Here is an 18,780-nt window from a genome sequence, read left to right on the forward strand (position 1 = left end):
GGGCCTTAGCCCAGGCGTATAAAACCAGAAATCCAGAATCAAGCTGGTGCACCCCCAATTGGGGAAGGATTGCCAGCGGGTACCAGACTTCTATGCATTTCAGAGTCATCTGGGGGCACCTCTGCCAATTAACCACAATGTCTGGGAGAGGGAGCCAGGAAGCATAAGTTTTTAGGTGTTTCCAGTGTGCAGCAAAGTAGGGGAACCACTGCCCCAACCAGAACCTGGGCACACACAGGGGTGGGGGTGGGCATCTGAGAGAGCTTCCTGGAGGTGGTGTCATGTAGGCAGAAACCTTCAGTGCAGTAGTGGCCTGTGAGCACACATGAGTTGGAAGGGAACATGGAGGGTGAGGGGGTGGCTAATGCCAAAGAAGGTTCTAAAGGGACTGTGATCCAGTGCTGAGGAAGCTGGGCTCTGGACACCAGCCATCTGGCCGCGAGACCTGCTGTGCCCTGACTAGCTAGTGGGTCTGCAGACAAAAGTCATTTAACCTCTCCTCTTCCTGTGAAGGTCAAGTGCAGGTAAGAAATGTGCCTTATTACTGTTGGGATAGGACTATAATTTTAAGTTGAGCGATTGAGTGAAATGCCCAGACAGGAGCCAGATTATCTCAGGAGATGACACTGGAGAGAAGGGACAAAGCCATGGAAGGCTTTACCACCACAGTCTGGACCCACAGGCTCTGGGGAGCTTCGGGGAGTTCAGGTGCCAGGGGAGCCCCAGGGAGAGGGGTGTGGAGAATGTACTAGAGAACATAACACGGGAGTGTGGGCAGGGCGGGCGTGCTGTGCGCCGGGGCAGGTCAGACTGATGGCAGCCGGCCTGGCAGAGAGGGCTGCTAAAAGGCCTACGAAGATGGTGAAATAGGACCGGGAGATGAGGCCATATCCCGTTTGGGGCCAGACAACGCGGCCTTTTGACCATCCCCTCCCCTGCCCCTTCCACACACACTGTTCCCGGGCACTGCTGAGTGCTTCGCATTCTGGAGCTGGTCCTTGGGGGAGGACAGTGAAGGCCTGTCCGGGCAGGTGCACTTCTTGTCCCTTGAACGTGTCACGCATGTTCCCAACTCCAGACCTTAACCACGCTTCCACCTCTCTCCTGGCTCTCAGAATCCCGCTTTCATTCCACGCCTGCCCTCCTCCACACACCCCCCTCCCTGGCTCAACCTCCTTGAAGCCTCCCGACTACATGGACTCTGCTGGGGGTCGCTGGTGTGCCACTCACTCCTGTCGCCATTGTTGTATCGGTGGCACCTGCAGTAGAAGCACTTGGGAGCCAAAGTGGGTCTCAGGATGTCTGTTGGGTGTTTTGGTGAGCAAATGTGGGGGGTAAGCCCCCTGATTGGTTTGGGAGAAAAACCCAGAATTCAGCGACCAGCCAGGAGCGCCTTGTTGAGAATGAGATGATCAGAAGTGGCAGTGGGGCCTTGGCTCCGAGGGGCTCAGTGGGAGGGAACAGAGGATGGAAACTTCTCGGTGTCCACCTCCCTGGCTTCTCCAGGGCGTTAAAGGCACATCCCTCTTGTTTCTGTGATGTAGTCCCTCTTTCATCCTGCATCGAGGGGTGGCTGCTGCTAGGCCCTCTCTGCACCCTTGCTGGGTACCTCTAAGCTTCTCCCAGCACCTGGAGGTGGGGCTGAGGGGTGTGGCCAGCACCCGGTGAGGGGTGGGACCAGGGGCAGCTCAAGCAAGACCACTCAGCCTCTGAGGAGGCCAACTGTGTGCCTGTAGCCCTGTTAGGTGCTCCCAAGAGGCACCAGAACTATTAAGATGAAAGCCTCAGAAGCAATAGGAGAGAGGACCACCGAATTGTGTAACACAGACGCCTGGGGGAGGGAAGTGAGAGTTCGGACCTAGACAAACCTGGGTTTGTTCACCAGCCAAGGGACGGTGAGCAATGCAGGAACCCGAGCCTCTCCAAAGCTCAGATTCCTCCCCTGCTAAATGGGGGTCACAATAGCACTTGTTATTCAAGTGAATAAAACTTCAATTATATTGATTCAAATATACGATAAGTGATGAACGAAGTATACATGTGCTAACAGATGTAAAGTCCTTCAGGGAAGCATCTGGCACAGAGCGAGCTCTGCTAGGTGGAAGCTGGTACTGTTGCTGCGGTTTCACTTGGTTGTGAATGGTTATGGCTCAGGAAAGGGGGAATCCACTGAATGAAGGCAAATAGCCCGAGACAGACTTGTAGGCTGGGTTCCAGAAGAGAGGAAAGACTAGCCAGCCAGAGAGAGCAAAATGTCCTGATTTTCTAAAAGAAAGGAATATGATGGCTGGGATGTAAGTTTCATGTCACTCAACAGCTCTGTAGAATTATCAAACAGATGGGTTTGGAGCGCTTTACAGAGAACCATGCTTTTCTGGAATTAATTCATTAAATCATGTCAAACCAAACTTGCAGTGGCTTTCATTACCAAAGGATTTTTGTTTTTTCATTCACTCATCATGTTAGGAAAAATAGAGCTTATCTTGGCAAGGCACTCAATGAAGTTTTCCATGCTCTCCCAGTGAACACCAGAGAGAAATGTAAGCAGGGTGGTGGGTGGTTAGGAGAGGTCTGCAACAACATGAACGGCTTCCCCCCAGGAGCTGGAGGAAAGGATGGACATGCGTTCAAGATCTCCTATGGCAGGTCCCCGGGCTAGAGTCCTGTCACAGAGGCATTGGAGGAACACATGATGGGGAGGACAGCTCAACAGGACACATAGTTGGCACTTAAGGATTCAGCTAAGTAAGAGCAAAACGTAATTCATAGCAGAATAGCAAAGAAGTCTATTTTTATTTTTCTATTAATGGGAGTCATATAAGCTCATGGTAGAAAATTTGGAAAACAGGTAAGACCATAAAGAAGTACCTAAGAGTGTGCCTGGGTGGCTCAGTTGGTTGAGCAACTGCCTTCGGCTCAGGTCATGATCCTGGAAGTCCTGGGATCAAGTCCCACATCGGGCTCCCTGCTTGGCAGGAGTCTGCTTCTCCTGCTGACCTCTCTACTCTCATGCTCTCTCTCTCAAATAAATAAATAAATAATCTTAAAAAAAAAAAAGCAGTACCTAAGAGACACCTGTAATTGTCCCCGATTGGCACAGTTTGATAGCGTGAGCTACGAGAAGGGTGAGAATGGAGTTTGGGTGATGTTTAAACCGGTGAGGAATTCAGGACTGTCCAAACCAGGAAAGGGCTGGTGCAGTCTATGCGGAGAGGACGGGCTATCCGGAGACTGGAGGAGCCCCTGAACGGTTCCAGAGCGCACTTAGCGCTCAGAGGCTGGCGGAGGGTGAGAAGCCGGGAAGAGGCGGCGGCTGCAGGGGGGAGAGGGGTGGTGCCCGCTGTCTGCGCGCGACGAACAAGGCGGCTTCCAGCAAGTAGCTCCGCCCACCGTCGGGAGAGGCGCTCAGGCCGGGCGGGGCGCGCACTCGCGGGCATGGTTCTTGCAGAAGCCGGTGCTTCCCCACCCTCTGCTCCCAACGTTACCGGAGACTCCCTGTCCTGCTGTGGTTCCTTTTCACTCCAAGACTCGTGTTATCTAGAGCTGAAAACGGGGAGGCAGAAAGAAACGCGTTTCAGTTATTACCAAGGGAAACGAGCATGGTACAAAACGGCAGGCACTCAATTTTGTTGGAAGTATACAGTTAAACGTAAATTCATTGAAAAGTAATAACAAGAAAATTTTAAGGCTTCTGTGGGAGATGCTTTTCACCTTTTGGGCCCTTTTGATTTTTCCAAGTTTTCTACATCTGACTTATTCTAAAATCCAATAAATGTCATATTAAAGCAAAGTAAATGTGTCTCTAGCGTGTGTGAGGATACTTTCATGACCAAAACAATAGAGTAGGGAGTTAGGAGGAGGGAGTGTAGTCCAGGCCGCTGTGTAGGGGTGGGGCTTGATTGTGGACGACCCTGACATCCAGGCAGAATTGTTTATGTTGATTTGGTCATTGTAGTGGCTGACCCAAACTCAGGATGTATAATCTGATAGATAACCACGTATTTTGGGGATGAGAGGACACAACACGATGATTAAATTTGCAGAACTCCTAGAAAATCAGTGTTACAGTAGATTCTCCAGGGATAGACACTCATTTGCTTATTCAATCATTCAATTGCATCGGGTTTCTTAAGCTCCAGCTGTATGCCAGACAGGTGCGCACCCTGGTGGGAGCAGGTCTCTGGGGAGCTGAGCGCAGGCCACACCAGAAGATGAAGACAAACCCAGCAGTTAGTGGGTCCCTACACACCCAGGCGAGAGGTTCTGAGTCTCAGGAGTTGGAGTGGTAAGAATGGAACTTTCAGTGATATTTCAGGATAGTATTTGGTTGCTTCGCAGTTGCCCTGGGGGTCCTTCTTCAGCATGCTCCCCCACCCCCCAGGGAGGCAGAGTGCACAGGAGGCACTCGGCAAACATTTGGCAAGTAATGGGAATGCTACTAAGGCGGGAGGAGGGCTGGAACTGAACCCCAGTCGATCAACAGGGATTCACTTATTTACGGAGCAAACCCGTCATTGCAATAAGTATATCCTGAGTGTTTACTACGCGCCTGCTGCCATATTGCTCCAGGCTGAAGCTGCCAAGATGAGACAGAGTTTCACCCTAGAGGAATTCACACGAGGACAGTCCGACTGGGGAAAGAGATACAGCTATAAACAGTGAAAGTGCTTATAGGAGGCTGTTATAAGATGAACCTAGATAAAGGTATAATTAATACCTTTAGGCACAATTAGGAACTAATTAGTCGCAAGCACCCCCAGAGAGGAGATTGTCCAGGGTGGGAGTGGAGTAGAAGGAAAGCCCAGCATATGGAGAATGAGTAAGGTACAAAGTACAAATCCGGGAATGGCAGGTCCTTCTCAGTCGGCTTTGTGGTGTCTTTACTTCCGTCTCTTCCTCCAGGATGACTCCACTCCTGCAGGCCCGTACCTCTGTCGGGCTGTAGGCGAACCCCTCTTTCCCTTCTCTGAAAACGACTCCACCCCCATCTAACACAGTCGCAGTGCAAGATGTGTCACAAGGACACACACATCTGCCCATCAGGCCAGAGTTGATTGGTCCAGGGACAGGGCTGTGACCAAAGTGGACCACTCAGGGTCCTCCCTGGGAATTTGGAGTCAGGACACTAGCTCCCAGGGCCAGTCTCATTGGTTTCTTACGGTCAATGTAAATTTGGGCGTCATGGGGTCCTGCGGGAAGCCCTAGCAATGTGTGCACATGGCCATATGTTTTTATAGAATTTTCAAAAGTAAGATAATTTTCAATGTAGTTGGTTAAGTCCACTGTCTCTTTTCCTTTTCTTCCCTCTGTCACCTCCTCTCATGATAAATGGTGTTGGAGTGACTCTGGGTACCCAGGGATCTAGCTAAGGGGAAGTGGGGTTGAAGGTTCACTTAGTTAGCGTGAGGTGGGAGCCCTTTGTGTGGTGTGCAGCCACCTACAGTCATAGCCAGTGTAGCAGTGGCTTCGGGAACATTCCTGAGGCTCGCTGTGATCCTCGGGACGCCCAGATGCAATGCGAGCCTGTCATCAGGCCAGGCTAGGGAACGAGTGTGTAGTGCAGGAGAAAAAGGTTTGAAATGATGGGTTCTTCTGGTTATCGGATTCGTAAAATCAGAAATTTGGGGGGTTTGTTTATTTGTTTTTCAAAGATTTCATTTATTTATTTGACGGAGAGAGAGAGCACAAACAGGGGGAGCAGCAGGCAGAGGGAGAAAGAGAAGCAGACTCCCCGCTGAGCAGGACGAAAGCACCCTGGAATCATGACCTGAGCCGAAGGCAGCCACTAAACCAACTGAGCCACCCAGGCACCCCAGGAACTTTGGTTTTATCGATCCTATAACTGACAAAGTTCTCTCCTTGCCCAAATTCTACTCAGTCTCAGCTGGGCCCTGATTGTCAGGCTTCCACATTTGCATTTGCATGGTCCAGTTTTAGAAAGAACACTGCCAAGTGAATTGAGCCTTAGTGCCCCCGCCTCCAGATCTGGTCTCCGTCGTCCTCCACCGGCACTAAGGGGATAAGCTGAACACCCAGGCCTGCCCTCAGCAAGAGCCCTGTGAGGTCAGCCTAGCCAGGTTCCGTTCTCACCTTTGGTGGGTCCTCTGAATGACCTTCTACCCGCTGACCCTCCCCCTGCTCCTTGGCTCGAAATTCCCACGTTTCTTCCTTGTGGTCCAGGTGGACCCTAATCTGTTTCTGCTACAAAACCCCTCTCTACGGCACCTGAATGGCCTAGTTGGTTAAGCAACTGCCTTCAGCTCAGCATGATCCTGGAGTCCTCAGATCGAGTCCCGCATCCAGCTCCCTGCTCGACAGGGAGTCTGCTTCTCCCTCTGACCCTCTCCCCTCTCATGCTCTCTCTCTCAAATAAATAATATATGATAAATAATGAATAAAATAACAATAAATAATAAATAAGCAAAATCTTAAAAAAGAAAAAAAAACCCGCTCTAGTAGCCTGCTTGAATAAAGCCTTTTATACCCTCTTTCTTGCAAGTGTTGTGAATACTTTTTTTTTTAACATAATACACACCATACTTTCTTTTATTTTTTTAAAATATTTTATTTATTTATTTGACAGACAGAGATCACAAGTAGGCAGAGAGGCAGGCAGAGAGAGAGGAGGAAATAGGCTTCCTGCTGAGCAGAGAGCCCGACGCATGGCTCGATCCCAGGACCCTGGGATCATGACCTGAGCCGAAAGCAGAGGCTTTAACCCACTGAGCCACCCAGGCGCCCCCCATACTTTCTTTTAAAGTGGGAATCACATGCAATTGGATATATCAGATTTTTTTGTGTTTAAATTGCTGGTTGATTGGAACAAGAAAACTCAAAATGCCCTGAATTCCATAGCTCACATACAAAAGAAATGTTTTTGTGACAGTCCTAAGCATTTACATGACAATAATAATAATTTGGGACCAGGAACCTTTTTTAAACTATCCAGAATAGAAAAACAAAATTTGGATCAACCATGCTAAAGGAAAGACTGGAAAGTTTTTTGCATTTTCTCTGTGGAGAACCATTACAGAATAGTCCCAAGCAGAGGTCATCAAACAGGATGCAGCCAAAAATCACAATAATGATCATAATAATAATCATAAAATAAAAAGTAGGAGTAACATACAGTGTAGGAAGATTCGGCTGCAAATTCATTAAACTTTTTTTCCCCTGGATTTTGTGATTTTTTGGTGTTTCTTAGCCTTTAAACTTTTTTTTTTTAAAGATTTTATTTATTTATTTGACAGAGATCACAGGTAGGCAGAAAGGCAGGCAGAGAGAGAGGAGGAAGCAGGCTCCCTGCAGAGCAGAGAGCCCGATGTGGGGCTCGATCCCAGGACCCTGGGATCATGACCCGAGCCAAAGGCAGAGGCTTAACCCACTGAGCCACCCAGGTGCCCCCTTTTAACTTTTTTTTTTTTTTTTAAGATTTTATTTATTTATTCGACAGAAAGAGACACAGTGAGAAAGGGAACACAAACAGGGAGCCGGAGAGGGAGAAGCAAGCTTCCCACTGGAGCAGGAGGCCTGATGCAGGCCTCCATCCCAGGACCCTGGGACCATGACCTGAGCCAAAGGCAGACACTTAACAACTGAGCCACCCAGGTGCCTGCTTTTTGACACTTGTAAATTTGCTATGCTTTCTTTTCTCATTCTAGATACATTTTCAGGTTTGAACTCATTTTGTATCTGTCATTTTGTATTCTTCTCCTTCCAGAGTCTCTCCCTACCCCCTAAGCTCAGAAACGCAGTGTAAGCTTTGCCCTGCCCCCACCCCCCCTTTCCTGTCCTGCCTTTCTATGATGTGGTCACTCTCTTTGGGCCTCTCTCTGTGTCCTTCCTCCCAGTCAGGGTTTGTGGCTTGACCTTCCACCTGAGGAAGTATTAGAGACAAGCTGTTTAGTCCTGCCGGCAATCCTCCTGCTTGCAGAGAGTCAGAGCACGTGGCATCTGTTATTACATTTGGTCCTTATTGCAAACCATTAGGGGAAAAAAGCCCCGCTCTTTTTGTTACGGGAATGGTCAGATTTCTAGGAAAGGAAGCGGAACAACCACAGCCCATGCCTCAGGGTCAGGCTTGGTGAGGTCCCGTGGCACTGGGCTACCAAGTGGAGGAGCCAGAAGGTAAATCTCTGTGGTCCGCATCCTCTCTCCTCGCCGTGCCCATGCTTCACGACATTGGCACATATGGTTAGGGGGTCCCATCCGTGCCTTCTGCCAGGTGGGGAGACAGGCAGAACCTCTGGCCCACGGGTCCCCGCCGGGAAGCCAGCTGTAGCCCCGAGGCTTCCTTGGGAACATGAAATGGGGCCTAGGCTACCTCTCCTGGACCCTCTCCCTCCGGGACCGCAGGTTCGGGGGCTGTTGGGGGCAGCCTCAGAATCACTGGAAGCATTTTTCCCACTTAAGTTCTGTGCACCCCAGCCAGCAGACGGGACAGGTGCTTTTTGGAAACTTCCAGGCAAATCTGATACCCACCCACTTTCAGGATGAGCGCCAGGCCAGAGGGACTCCAGAGCGTAACCAGGAGACCGTGGAGGCCGTGATGTGCCGTGGAGGCCGTGATGTGCTCACCGCCAAATGAAGCCGCCTGCTCCCAGAGGAACACAAAGCCAGACTGCCTGGGGGGAGTCCCTGACCTACCTCTTGGTAGGTCACTTGACCCTAGAATCCACCCTGCTCGCTTCTCTGTAACACGGAAATCACTAGAGCACCGTACCCGAAATGTGATGAGGCACAGAAAGTATCGAGCACAGAATTTGATGCGTACGGCTCAAAAATGTGAACCACTGCCCTTCCTTCCTCCGCGGACATCAGCCAAGCGTGAAGGGAAAGGTAGACACTGTTCCCCTCCCCAAGGCCCAAGCTAGCGATGGGCTTCCCTCCCTCCTTCCCACGGAGGAGGCAAGAGGCCAGCCGCTGAGGGCCAGGGACTTATCCTGAAATCCAGACTAGCCAGGATCTTCTTTCAGCTCAGAGTGGTTGGGAACCCCCTCTTTTGTCTGGGGCTGGGGAGACCGGTTTGGAGCAATCGTCTCTGGTGTCACCGGTTCCCTGTCCCTTGTGCAGACAGCTGGGGGTGTCCTGGGGGGCCCGGGAAGCCGGCAGACAGTCTTTCCTTTTCAGCAGGAACAGGTGGACAGCCGAGCCAGAGAAGGAAGAGCGGGGGCTGGGCGGCTGCTGCTGGAGGCTGTGCGTCTCAGGTCCCCAGCCTCCCCTTTCCCTCCTCTCTGGCCGCTCTGATCTCCCGGGGTGCTCAGGGCCTCGCGCTAAAGCCGTTCAGGAGGATAGAGGTTTAATAAACTCATTTTCATGAAGGCATCGAGGACCGATGCCCTTCATTTCAGACTGGGCAATGCCCCATAGTGATATCCTTTAAATGTTCTTACTTGAGGGGCTCCTGGGTGGCTCAGTGGGTTAGAGCCTCTGCCTTCGGCTCAGGTCATGATCTTGGGGTCCTGGGATCGAGCCCTGCGGTGGGCTCTCTGCTCGGTGGGGGGCCAGCTTCCTCCCCTCTCTCTGCCTGCCTCTCTGCCTACTTGTGATCTCTGTCTGTCAAATGAATAAATAAAATCTAAAAAAAAAAAATGTTCTTACTTGAGGGCTCAGGCTCAGACTGGGGAGAGACTGGGTCTTGGCCTCCTACCCCAGGTAGGTGTCCCTGTGGGCCGCCAGGGCCAAGAGCATTGGAGAAGTCCAGCCATTCTACAAGCCAAAAGGCCCCTTCCACGGCCTTCTACTCTTCTCCTGAAGCCAGTCAGAACAGGGGTTCCCCAGCCAGGCTTCTGGCTTGGGGGGATCCTCCTAGATGGTGGGGTGAGGGCTCAGGGCCAGGCCACTCTATACCCAACCCCAGGGTCCACAGTCTTTCTCCGGGTGGTTCTGTTCTCCAGTCCTGGGAGTTGGGGGAAAAGGAACAAAAATGAAATTCTGACCCCAACGCTCGTTCCTCCCCTGTCCAGGGACCAGGGATAGACAGGGAGTGTGGTCAGGCGGTTCCCAGAGCCCCACTGAGCTGCTGAGGGAAGCTGATGAGCTGTGACACCACCACGTCCCTTCTGCCCCTACCTTCATGCCCTCTGTGCCCCGGGAGTGCCCACTACACTTGCCCCACACCACGCCCCACCCCCAATAGAGGCCAGCACCTCGGGCATTTATCTGAGCCTCACTAGATGGACGAGAACACAGTGCAGCCACCAGCCTCCCCTGGAGATTGGATCCGACAAATCCCATGTTTGAGGGACGGGCTGGGCCCTTTCCCCTCAGCCATTGGACCCGAACAGTCCTGTGTGCTGTATCCTCCCGACCTACGCTGGAGGCCTGTCTCGCTCTGCCCTGCACACGGCAGCCAGAGGAAACAGACTTGATGTACATATGGCCAAATGGAGACGCTTAAAACAGAGCCAAGAGAAAAAAGTCGAGTGAGATCCATAACACAACCCAGTTACATTAATTAAAATTACATGTGGCCCAAACAAGAATGTACGTGTGTCAAAAATAGGAGACCTGTTAGGAAGGTGCCTTCTGGAGGGAGAGGGAGAGCTGAGGGAGTGGGGTCCGAAGGGAATGGGAGCATAGAGGGGAGGCGGGGGGGGGGGGGGGGGGGGGATGGGGGGGTGGGGGGAGGGGGAGAGGGAAAGAGGGAGAGAAGGAGAAGGAGGCAGAGGGAACAGAGGGAGGGAGAGGAAGAGAGGCAGGCAGAGAGGGAGAGGGAGGAATACTCTTTACGAATCACCTCTGGAAGTTTCTTCTGGGAATGAAGCTTGGATTTACTTAACATGTATATTTTTTCATGGAAAAAACACAAGGCCTATACAATTTTCAAAAATGGGAAATGTATTGATTTCTGATGTCTTAAGAACATACTCCCCACCCCTTCGGGCCAAAAGCCATGCCAAGGCTTACAGAACAAAAAACAGCTACAATGTTGGCTTAACCTGTAGTTTAAAGCCGAAGCCGCTGCGAGTCTCTGTGGAAGGGAAGGGAAGGGCTCACCGAGGCACTGGTCACAGCAGAGCAGCCGCAGGCTCGCTCTCCTGGTGTCGGAGTGCGGCTAGCGGCTAGCGAGGGTTACACTTGGAGCATGTGAAGGGGCAGAGTCGTGGGACCGGACCCAGAGCCAGGTGGAAAAGAGAAGAAACAAGAATGGAGAGCTGTGGCCACCTGCTCTGGAGAGCTTGGAGGAGAGGATTCTCGTAGTCTGGATGACTCTGATCACAGATCGGATCAAATATCACCAAATACAAGAACCCTCCCGGAGGCTTTGCATGGTAAGCTGTGGTCAGGGGTGTTCGTCCAGGAGGCTCCCTGGAGGAGGTGAGTGCTAGAAGCCAGAGGCTCATCTGGCCAGACAGGAGATATCGTCTTGGAAAGCAAGGGTAGCTGATTTGGACCCCTGGAGCTGCAGGGAGACACGTGAGACCTGCTCCCCAGCCACACTCCGTTAGTCAGCCTTGCTCAGCACCGGTGAAAGGGGATGAGGCCAAGGGCTGGGGCTGAACGTGGAGCGAGCGGGTCATTCTTCATGCCCTGTGGGGGTCAGATCCCCTTTGGAGGCTCCCCCAGGGACAAGTGTTGAGGGCAGCCTGGGGCTCTCTGTTGAGCCAGGCCACTTGCGCGAGCAGGCGGGCACGCTCCTGTGTGAGCATGTGTGTGTGAGCATGTGTGTGTGTGTGTGTGTGTGTGTTTGTCAAGGTCCAAACTTATCCAGCAAAGAGAGCTCCAGGTTGTGGCTCTGGTCTCAAGGAACCATGGAGCTTCTGGTCAGCGAATCCCAGGACAGGGACATAGGGGAGCAGACTCAGGTTAGGCCAGTGGGGGTGGGGGTGGGGAGGGCTGAGCTCTCTCTCTCCGGCTGAGCACATGAAAGGACCCTGAGCTCAGGGTCCCAAGTACCTGGAAGGAGTGTGGCCACCCCTCAGAGTGTGAGTGGAAACGAGTATTGAGTATGGGTTCTGAGCTGGGGCTTTGAGGCGGGGCATGCCCCTTCCAAGGTCTCTTTGCACCTGGTAGCTGCAGACAGGAAGACCAAGTCTGGGATGCTGGAAGCACAGAAGGGAATGGGCCTGGGTACCTGAGTGAGGGAGGACGGTCCCCTGACGAGGCTTGGACTGTGCCTTGGCCTGGAACCGGAGAAAAATGGATTTCTGTTGTGTTCTAGGCTTTCTAGGTCACAGCGCCTTCCCCTGCTCTGCCCTCCCCATATTATCAGGTTAGCACATGGTCCGTCTCTACCCATTGGGTCTGTCTTACCTCACATCTCCCCGTGGCCACCATGGAACTCCCTGGATGTGTGCGCTGGGCCGGGTGCCTGACCGAGGTCTTTTCTTTGGCTTGTTCACACTCCCCACTCTCCTGCAGCTTCTTGAAATCCCACCCAATGTTCACGGTCTAGTTCAGACCTCGTGTCTGCTGGAGGCCCTCCCTGAGCACTGGAGGCCAGGGCTCGGAGAGCCCTGTCCTTCCCTTTCCTGACAGCCGGGGTGGCAGAGTTGCAGGTGGCCCCGGGAAAGTGCGTGCTGATTTCAACTACAGACCCACAGGTTGTAGGCATATGTTGGAAACATGGCCTCTCGCTAATGGATTATATTTCTCTTGGGTGTTCCTGAGTATGTGCTATATACACTGAGCATTCTCTCTCTCTCTCTCTCTCACACACACACCCCCCCCCACACACACATACACACAGAGGACACGTTTGCAGACCTTCAAGACCACAAGGCCAGTTGTGCCTGAAACAGCTGAGCAGTTGGGTCCACAGTAGGAAAGAACTCGATGCCCGCTTATGGCTTGAACAAACTAGGATAAGCATAGCACGACAGCTGGGAGGTCTTAGCTGACCGCGGGTCAGGCAGAACCATGACTCCGCAGAAGGATGCTGGGATGGCCTGGGAACAGGGCTGAGTAGAAGGGGTCCGAGCTCCGCTTCCAGGTATAGGGGTCAGAAGGCTCTGGAAAAGGCCCTGGAGCACAGGCCACACCCTCCTTTCTCCCAGCCTTTCCCCATGAGCATCTGTTTGCTTTTCTATGTTTTGGTTTTGATAGATTTCTAAAAGTCACCTCCTGTGTGAAGCCTTCCTGGATTGTAGCAAGGACAGAAGTTCTTCCCACCTTTTTCATGTCTCTGTGAACCCCTCAGGACGTCGTGTGGAATTCTTCCCTTATTCTAAACCATGGCAACCGCAGGTATCGGATCCCTAGTGGCCAGTATGGTTCCTGGTGCAGAGGAGGTAGATTGCCACACAGTAATAATACAGTGAGATAACCCTAATATATAAAGAATATTTAAAAATTGAAGGGACAAAAGACATTTACAACTCTACAGAATGGATGAACATTAGGAACAGACGATTCACACATAAAGCACAACATAAAAATAGCCCTTTGGCATAAAAATATTAAGAAAATTGCTCATTTCAGCAATACTGAGATACCATTTCTCACTCATCGGATGGGGAGAGAGTCAGTGGCTCCACGATCCAGGTTGTTAGTGTGGCTGTGAGGCGATGGGCCGCGTCTTACTCAGTGCTGGTGGGGAGGCAACTGGCCACATCCACGGAGCAGACTCTGGCAAGACCTAAGGAACGTAAATGTGTGTACGTTAGCCCTTCACCCCTGTGTCCTCCGCAGCTCGGAGAGAGCTTAGTGCATGCAAGTCAGGGTGGCGGGATTGGTGAGTTTAAGACAGAGGCAGCTGTCTAAATATCACAGCAGGGAGGCAGGTTGAGTAGAGTGGGGCCATCCACGGGGAGGGGGGAGGTACTGCGCTGTTCGCAGCAGCTCGGGCGCGAAGAGAGGACATGTAACCTGAACTTCGTGAACAGACCTCATGGAGCCCAAGAACCTCCTGCCAGATCACAGAAGATTTGCCTCCGTGTGTATTTTTTTATTTTTGTTTTTATTTGTATTTATTTGTTTGTGTTTATTTTTGAGACAGGCACGTGGCTTCCAGCTGAAAGATCGGTGGCTCTCAGACAGTTAAACATCACTGCCCCCGACGCTTCCAACATGAAAGGTTTCTCACTGATGTTATTATGTCGGCTGGAAAGAGCCTTCTGGACTTTAGGGGTAGGGGGATGAACACAGAAAAATCAGGGTTTTAGTACCTGGAAAAAAAAAATTTAATGTTTTGAAAAGTGGAAAGCGCGTGCACACACACACACACACACATCTCAAAACTCAAACTCCCCCATAATAATTCCACGAGATTAGCGTTATGGTAGCTTCTTATTTTTAGGTACAGATAATGGCGAGCCCGCTTTTAGACAACAGATTGAGTGATGGAAGCTTGACCAAGGCACAAGGGCCCATAGCCACCCCCCCGGCTGAAGGCTGAATTTACACCTGGCGTCAGGAGACCCACCTTGAAATAGCCACAGGCCCTAACAGACCAATGGGCTAGTCCCAACCAGGCACAGTTACCAAGAAAGGGAAAATTCTCTACTTTCCCACACCTCCTCACCTTCTCCCTTTAAACACAGCCCCTACCCTCAGCCTCCTTGTAGCCAGCCTCTTCTGCGTGGCTCCCTTGCTGGCATTCGATGAACTTCTATCTCCCGCGTTCTGCCTCAGCCAAATCTTTTAACCCCCCAACCCCCGCCAATGTCTCGGGCTTCCACCCAATCATCACCGCACATCTGGGGGGCCCCCTTTTCATCTGACGGAGACCACAGAGAGGATATGAAGCGTTTTTGTCTGACATTAATTTTCATGGCTGCAGAATGTCACACATGTGGATTTCTTTTCTTTTTTCTTTTTGCTAGAGAAGCAAATCCTTTTAAGGGTGGGTATGATGATCAGGGTACCAGGTTAGTGAGGATCCGACACCATGTGAAGCCCCAGGAGGCCTTGACCGAGGATAGTAAACCCATTTACTAGATGAGGAAACCAAGCTCTCAAATGTGGGCAGGGGGCTCTTTTCCAGTAACTGACAAAGGAGGCTGGAACCCCAGAATTTCCAGACTTCACCACGTGTGTGAGGGGTCATCTCTGGGAGGCAGCTTCCCCAGGGGGGTGTCCTTTCATCAGAGGGAGGTGGGTGATGGAGGTAGTGGGGTAGGGGTGGAGGGACCATGGCAGGAGGGGAAGGAGAATCCTGGTGGTGGGGACGCCCACGGGCTCTGGGAGGGAATGTCTCCCGGCAATAAACCTGGGCTACAGATTTGCTGCTCGCCCAGCAGAAAGGCCCACAGGGAGTCTTGGGCCTAGGCGGCCTCTCCTCCCCTGCCTGGGGCCTCCTCACCATGAGGGGCGGGCTCTGGCCTCCAGGGCACAGCTGCTCTGTCGGGGTGACAGGTGGCCGACTAGGGCATCCTGGGAGGAGCTGGGAGGAGCCCTCCTAGCCTCTAGCCTGGAGTTTTCATGCTCCCCGACCTCTCCTCTGTGCCCTGAACAGAAGGGAACTGGGACAGCTTTCTGAAGAAGGCTGAAAGCCTGGGGGCTGCCTGCAACGTCCGGGCTGGGCAGCAGAGTCCCGCAGTTTCTCGAAGCTGGCTCCACAGCCCAAGTCTGGCCTTGGATCTCAGCTCCACCCCATTCTGGTTCTGTGGCCTTGGGCGATGGACAGCCTGGGTGCCTCCACGTGCCCGTCTGTAATCTACAGCAGAATAAAAGACCCCAGTCAGAGCCCGAAAGAAGGTGGAGTTAACAGTGTCAAGTTCTCAGAACAATGCTGGCATGTCCTCAGTGCCCAGTAAATGTGAGCGCTAATTAGAGCTTGCCTCTTTCCTGCACAGGGCCCGAGGCCTCAGACGCGCGGTCCCCACGGCGACAGTCCCCACAGGCAACACTTCGCCTCTCTTAAGCTTGTCCAGGAACAGGTAGGTCATGCCCTAGTCAGAAAGCCTTCTGTTCCCATTAGGTCTCCAGTGGGAGGAAGGGTGGCCTGGAGCATTCCTTTTCAACCCCCTTGGTGTCCTGTGACCCCAGAGACACATGAGTGAGTGTGGGGCAGGGGGACTGGTCTGGTCTTCTGCCTCAGTGAGATGGAGTTCAGTGTGTCGCCGAGCACAGGCAGTTGGCTGGGAATTGTGTATTAGCTGAGAGCAGGCCTGGAGTGTGTGTATGTGTGTGTGTGTTTATGTGTGTGTGTGTGTGTGAGAGAGAGAGAGAGAGAGAGACAGATATAGATGTCATCTTCGTACTTCTGCTTCTTTGGTCTTTAGCTGTCGCTAGAAGCACCTGTCTACCTACGGGTGATGTCGCGAGGCCTCTGCTCTGTCTTCATCTGGGTGGGGCCATGGCCTTGTTCTTGCCAGGGGCACTGAGCAGAGGGATGGCTGTTAAAGAGCAGCGACCCTCCTTCCTAGCTGCCGATGGGACCCTAAATCACCAGGTGGGAAAAGCTTGCTGCCCAGGAGAGCCCATTGTTGTGAACTGAACGTTTGGCAGCCCTCCCCATCCCCATCCCCCCGCCCCGCAAATTCATGTATTGAAGCCCTAATCTGCGACGTGATGGTATTTGGAGGTGGGTCTTTGGGGAGGTAAGTAGGTCATGAGGGTGAGCCTCTCACGAATGGGATTAGTGCCCTTATAAGAGGAGCCCGAGAAAGGCCATCTCTGCCTGCCATGTGAGCACACAGGGAGAAGACGGCTATCCAGGAACCAGAAAGTGGGTCCTCACCAGATGCCGAATCTGCCGGCACCTGTAGATCATGGGACTTTGCTGCCCCGGGATTGGGAGAAATACATTTGTTGTTTAAGTTGCCCAGCCTATGGTCTTTTGTTTCAGCAGCCCGAGCTGATAAGACACTCACTATTTGACAAGGAGTGATATAGTCTGAAATGTTCGAGGTTTATTTGTTACAACAGCTAGGATGACCCTAACTAGTATGTAGGAAGATGGGGGGGTGGTTAGGGAAGGCTTCCCGGAGGTGTCCAAGCCTGAGCAAGCTTTGAAGGATGAGCAGAAATTGCAGTGGTAGAATCGGGATGGGAGGGCCGATTTCAGCTCAGTAGAAGAAAAAATTGTTGGCCAGTGACAGTCGGCCCTAGAAAATCTCTGTGACGCAGGGAGCGTGCCAGCAGAGACTGTCAGGAATGTTACCCTGGGTAGTAGGTGGGAAGCCCCTTGACGCCCTTCTAGCTTCGTAAGGACAGGGCCGGGTACCCCTGAGGTTGCAGAGAGTATCCTGCACATCACCCAGGGCTCTCCAGGCCTGGAGCAAGGACCCCACTACTAACTACCCGCAGTGGACCATGCTAACTGGGTATGCTGAGAAGCCACCTACAGTTCCCAATGCGGTGAGCAGGCTGTGTTCCAGAAATCTTCGTGTGAACCAGTCGTTTGAAGCCCAGAATGCGCTTTCCCATAGAAACCAAGTTATAAATGGTGGTTGGTTTTTCAGGCCAGTCCACAAATCTCTACTTAACTCATCATATTCCTGAAGTTTATCATTAACAGTACAAGGTGTCCTGTTCACCTTTTACAGTGTGGTTTGTTTGAGAAAATGCATTTCAGCTTCCAGTGGGAGAATGCAGGCATAACGTCTCGCTTCTAAGTGATATCCAGGGCCCGGCGGCTCCTCGGGGAGACGGAGGGATGGGGCAAGTATTTCGGACACCAGGAACTCCTTAGTTCTTCCCCATTGTAGACAGAGGGCTCCATGTCCCCGAGGTCCCAAACTGAGGAATAATGGGCCATGTCCCAGCTGTGGGATGGGGCAGCACCAGGAATTCAGACACCAGTGGCTGTCCCCACCTTGTTGGAGCAGATCAGTCATATCTGCACGTACCCTACAGCCTTGCTCAGGGAAGGAGCTGAACCCTGACTGGCCCCCGATTACAGGCCGCCCATGTGCTGGTCCCTCGGTGACCATCTGGCTGGAGCGGCTCTGCCCGTGATGGGCCATGGAGGTGTGCAGAGCCAATCCACACGGCTGCCTCTGGATTGTGGATTAGAGACAGGCCGGGTCAGTGGGTAGGCAGGAAGGACTGGGGCAGAGATACACGTTCATCAGTCAGGGTTCCAGGAGGCAAGCCCCAGGCATGGACTCTCGCCGATTAAACCGAAAAGAAGTTTCTGAAAACCACACTGGGATACACACTCTAGCAGACCCTGTCAGTGCCCTACCCAGAGCCCCCTGCATTCGTGGCCATGGGCCTAGTCTGCTTATGGTGACAGTGTAGGGGTCTCCGACCACAGGAAGTGCACTGGGCCAGGGGCAGGGTGAACGAGAAGTGCTGGCGAATTCATGCCTCTTAAAGCAGCTCCGAGCCAATGATGGATGGGGAGGTCAAAAAAGACCCCCTCCCTCAACAGAGCCAACTCTGAGGCCTGTGCCACCTTCTCCGCCAGAGCTCCCCCGCAGGACTTAGCTCCAGGCGCCCAGAGTGGTAACCAGTCCAATCTAACAGTTCTCTTTTGCCGTGGAGCAAACCATCTACAAGCTGTGTGCTGTAAAACAATACCGATGAGTTATTTCTCAGGATTCTGGGGGTTGGATGGTGACTTTTACTGCTAGTGTCTTCTCGTGCAGCTGCGGTCCATAGGAAAGAAGGTCTAAGAGAGCCTCGTCTGTCTGGCGGTTGGCTGGGTGCCCCTCATCCTCCACTAGGACTGGACCAGCTTCCTGGTGAGGTGGTCCCAGGGCAGTGTTCAGAAAGGGCCCAGGCAGAAGCCGCAGCGCTCCATTAAGCTCCCAGACTCACTTAGTGCCTCTTCTGCCTCTATTCTATAGGTCGAAACAAAGGCCGAGGCTGGTCAGATCCGCGGGGTGAAGAAATACACTTCCCCCCGATGCGGAGCAAGCTGGACACTGAATGGGATGAAGGGGGCCA

This window comes from Mustela putorius, unplaced genomic scaffold (assembly GCF_011764305.1).
Source record: "Mustela putorius furo isolate JIRA1106 unplaced genomic scaffold, ASM1176430v1.1 tig00003858_pilon_pilon_pilon, whole genome shotgun sequence".
In the NCBI taxonomy this organism is placed as follows: domain Eukaryota; kingdom Metazoa; phylum Chordata; class Mammalia; order Carnivora; family Mustelidae; genus Mustela; species Mustela putorius.